This window comes from Phaethon lepturus, unplaced genomic scaffold (genome assembly GCF_000687285.1).
Source record: "Phaethon lepturus isolate BGI_N335 unplaced genomic scaffold, ASM68728v1 scaffold4732, whole genome shotgun sequence".
NCBI lineage: Eukaryota > Metazoa > Chordata > Aves > Phaethontiformes > Phaethontidae > Phaethon > Phaethon lepturus.
In genome coordinates, this window is record NW_010521108.1 from 176,683 (window position 1) to 181,963 (window position 5,281).

Consider the following 5,281-nt stretch of genomic DNA (forward strand, 5'->3'; position numbering starts at 1 on the left):
CGGGCATATACTGTTGTTTGACTGTATACACAATGGGTAAAACATACTTTAAGCATAACAGACTTTACTTGAGTGGTAACAGAGCATACAAAAATCAGAGATTTCCATCTTCACTTGCCCTAGATACACAAGAGCTTGCTGACAATTACTGCTCTTGGCTCACAGCAGTTCCTCCAATAGTTACTGAGGCAGCTCTAACTTTCATTCCTTTGAAGTCTAAGAGGCCACACGCATTCTGTTCAATAGTGTTTACCCATTTAAGCAGGCAGTTTTTTGTTGCTGAGTGATGGCAGTTGACTGCAATGTGAGTTAAGCCTCCAGGCCTGAGGTCATGACACTAAGAAAACCAATGTCAATTACTGACTAGCAGAATCAAAAAATGAAAAGGAATTGCCAAAATACACACTGAACAGTAGAACACTAATGGAAAACTACAGTGTAGTGAATGCGCTCCCCTCCTCTAGGTAACAGTCTCCTGGATTTCTTTGAGTAGAGAAGGCACTGTACGTACACAATGCCTGTTAGCTTGATTCTAGTTTACAACACATGGCAGGGCTTTGCCCAGAAAAACCACAGAGGGTTTATATGCATTACACAGCAGTCATACAGAAAAAGCACTACATACAAGTAAACTGGATACACAGAATAGCTGCACTGTTCTGTTTTCAAATTCTTACTGACCAAAATTTTAGCATTTGAAAGATATATAAGAAAAGAAACAGAAATGCAAACCATGACCTTGCCTTGCTTTTACAAGTGAAATGACACAGTATGCATGCTTTGGATGAATAGCTGCAATCATTGTTCTTGAGGTAGAAGAAAAGACCCTGGAAGACAAAGAGGTATTTGCTAAGAAAGAGAGAAGAATCTCAGCAGGGGCGGCAGGAAGAGAAGACTGCATTACAGGCGAAGGGTAAAATGGCATGAGTATTAAGATCTTTCACAGAGATAAGGGAAACAATCAACTTCATAACATCATCAGCCAGTAAATTATCTTTTTAGAGAGTCATCTTCACTGTCTTTTTCCAGTGATATGGGGAGACACTCAGAGGAAAAGATGGAGAGGAAGAAAAGAGAGGGATGGACATGGAAGACAGCCGACAGGCAGTCTGGCCTCAGATTGCATTCATTATCTCACAGCAGAACCAGAAGACACTAGGTGTGATTTTGATTTAACAGACACAGAAAGGTAGATCTGTGTCTGTATTTTTGTCATGTTCTAGGTCTAGTCCAAGAGTTATACCTGTTTACTGCAATTTCAGTGGAGATTAGACAGAATTTGATCCCTGAGAAGGTCTCCCCACTCCTTTTGTAGTAAGTGGAGTCTGAATATACAACTCTGCATTTCACTATGCTCTGCTACAAAAAGATAAACATATTCCCAGCCTGGAGGCCATCACAAACAAGTTCAAGCTAAGGAGTCTACAGAGATTATTTCCCCGAATAATATATATCCAAGACACAACAGCATTATCTAGGCAGAGTATTCTCTCCAGGAGGTTGAGAAACAATAGCAATTTGCATGTAATGATGCATCAGTGTATCAACACGCTAATTTGCACCTAGGTGACTATTAAATCAATATGCCCTTAAAACACTAGCCTTTTTTCCTATGTAATTTGTGAGAAACTCAAGTGCCAGACAGAGCTTCCTCAGCACAATGACCACTATGAAATTAGGTCAAGTCCCTCGTTCTCCCCTACTCAACTTGACATTAGAGGCAAAACATTGCAGGAGCCACTGAAGTGAGCTCAAGTCAGCAGCAGTGAACATAACTCCTATCAAATATGCTCTATAATGTTCAATAACCCATATAACTGCACCACATTTTCTCTCTACTGCAGAGAATTTCATTTCTGATCAGGGAGAAATTCCACAGCAGAAAAAAAAATAGAAACCAGGAATACTGTTTACATTTAACATTTGCTTACTGCATTTTTATTAGGTGGAAACAATGAAGGGTATAACTCTGAATATATATCCTTCACTGCCACACAGACAATACGCAAAGCTTATATACAAAATTTATTGCATGAATTGAATCTCTTTTCTGTTTAAATACTGTTTTGAGTGCTTATAAACAGCTTGCGATTTTGGCAAATGCTATTATTTAGATTGGTTGGCTAAATAATCTGTGAGAAGGGGTTAAACCTTCGTTGCTGCTCAGTCCGAGTCAGCTATTGAGGCTAGCGCCAGCTAAAAGAGTCCTATCTGGCTGACTGCAGCGGCACAAATCAGGTTACTGAAACACAGAACTAGTTTAAAACCCAGTGCTTCATACATTGTTTCTATCAGCAGCTGCAATTAACTAGAATACTTAGAGAGTAACGTCTGCCGTTATGCAGAGGACAAAGTGAGCACACTGGAAAACATAACTTGCCAAACAGAGGAAAGCTTGGAAGAACATAATTATTTAGAGTAGCAGTTTGCGTCTGGATGACAGCATCAAATAAAATATCATTGAAAAAAAAGATACCCAAAACAAGCTACATTGCAATAAAACAGAGAAGGGCAGAATTGAAAGAAAAGGGCCTTTCTGTATAACAAAGACTGTGCAATTCTAAATCAGACCTGCCATCCAGAGAGTCCTTTGAGACTTTTACACTGTAAATTATTCAGACAACTGACTGAGTGTAATTAGCAGATACCTGTATTCCAAAGGAACTGTGACTAACTGTAACAAACAAAACACTCTTCAGACCATATTGTGAAGGAGGTCTAGCAGGAGGAATAAAGTTGTAGATACATTTTGAGACTCCATGATAAGAACAAAATTTATTAGATTTATACCAAGTACCAAATAAACTTTCAGTATAGCTTTGGTTAATAGATGATGGAAGAGGTACATGAAGCTTCTCCCATTCTTTCTGCACACGCCTTATGATCATGAAAGGTTTGTTGTCAGAGTCCTATTTGAATAGAAATTTTTGAAGGCTATTGAACTCAGTGGTAAAAAACACAGCACGGCACAATGTCTTTTACTGTGTAAAATTATGGTCAGACAACGCCATACTATCCGAAAAATAAGCTACATTGCAGGGGGCGGGGGGAAGAACACACAAACCACACAAGACCGTTAATACAAGTTGGACTCTGTCCAGTCAGAGCTGAAGTTGTACGGTGGGAGCGAGGAGACCTATTAAAGACTGCAGGAGCACTGGCTCACTACTTGCGTTAAGTTTTGAGTTTATGACTTTGCAACCTGGGAATCCAAATGGTTGTGCCCCTGCTTCTGGGCCTGCTTCTTAATTTATGTTACCTCTCCCTCAATATTAATGCACAGAAAATGCCACAGCTGTTGAGGCTAACAATTCACTGCTCAGCAGGGCTTTGTACCTGCCCAAAGATTTAAGCAGTAACCAGTGTAGTATGGCAGTCCAGGAGTTTACTGGTGGATTCTTCATCTCAAACCCCAAATTAACTCTTGGTATTTGGCCCATCTATTTACACTAGACAAAGGCAAGTTGGGAGAGGGTAATTTTTGTCCAGTGTTAAAACTTCAACAATTTATGATAATATCCATGGTACTTCCGTAGTACCATGTAGTAGTACCATCAGGTAATCAGTTCTAGTGAAGAAAAACTACCTGAACCAGAATTTGTATTCCAAAGGAACATATAAATGGATGAATAAACTCACACACAGAAGGGTAATCTCGATACCACAATATTTAAAAGAAACCTAGGGAAGTTGTTCAAGATTACATCTCTAGTAAGGATATTTGGCTGTTTTTTGTCATTGCAGTTGAAAGTAACCCTGCACATAATTATGCATTATTTAAAGAACCATCAAAAAAGGCATCTCTCAATGCGACAACAGCGATGTTGACCTTGTACCAAAGCCTGCCTATAAACACCTGTTTTTCAAAAGAGTCTAGTAAAAGCAAATTTGTGTTCTGCAAAATCAGGACCATTAAAAGAAAAGGAGAAAAAAGCTTGATGAAATTAACTCTGAATACAGTGTTTGTCCCCAGCATAATTTCATTCACAACTGTGATTTACAGGAAGAAAACATTCTCAAGGAGACTTGTAACTCGTGCAATACAGGAATAAGCTCTGTGAAACTGTTTCTGAGATAAGGGCACGACTGGAGGCTAAGAGATTCAAGAATCAGAATCCATAAAACTTGAAGGGTCAAAGTTACTTTGGCCACTAGCTTAGCAGACCATTTTAAATATTTTTATATCACCTTTTGGCATCAACTTTTTTAATAAAAGTAAATTCTACTTTATTTTACCAAAGAGAGAGCATTATAATCATAAAAATAAAAGCAAATGGTTAACGTAATAAATATAATTTCTGGGATCCTGACTACAATGACAGCAAAAGCATGAGGCACTTGAGAACACTGTTTAGACAGACTATAGAAGTGGAACATAAATATGCAGCTCAACTTAGGGGCTCACAGGTAGCTCTTAATGGAAAAAAATAATCTGGGGAAACCACACACCTGAACAGGCAGATGAATTGGAAAAGTAAAATCTGAACCTCTTTTTCTCAGTTTAGACCCTTACTTGCAACAAGTATCATTACTGCTAGGAGAAAGCTACTAGGTTTCACTTAAAAGCTAATGCTAGGATGCCATAAACCCACAGAAAATTATCGTTAATAAAATTTTCTTTGTTATCACCTGGTAAAGCTGCCTCAGATTTGACCATAATACAAGGATTGATAACAAAAAATTACAGTAGGAATCAGGCATTGGTGCTGTTTAAACCCATGTAAATTAATTCTCCTTTTTACTGATTTTTCTGTTGACTCAATTCATATATGACCATATATTAATCTGTTTCTTTTCACTATTCATCACTAAGGTATCAACAGGACTTCTACTTGAGTTTTCACCATTAAGAGCAGACATCCTTTATGTCTTCTGAAATACTAAATTTTTATTCCATATAAAAAATGCATCACATCATCTGCAATTATTTGAATTTCTGTCACACAACTCTGAGAGATATAACCTTTTTCAAAAAAAGAAGTTTTCAACAATATTACGCCCTTTCCCAGCTAAAAATGCAAGAGCTACTGTTAGGAACTAAAAGATTTTGCATGCACCACAGCCATCAACAATTCCTGCAAGACAATTAGCAATTTTTCTGCTAAACTGCGAATAACAAGATTACACAAGTACTTATTTTTCACAGCCTCACTAATACATTAAAAAAATCCTCTATAAAAAAAAGTAAATCTATACACATGCCATAGTATTTTTTAAGCTTTTGATGTACACTTCACCTAGAAGTTAGAGTCACGTAGTTCTACAACAATTCCCCCAGATA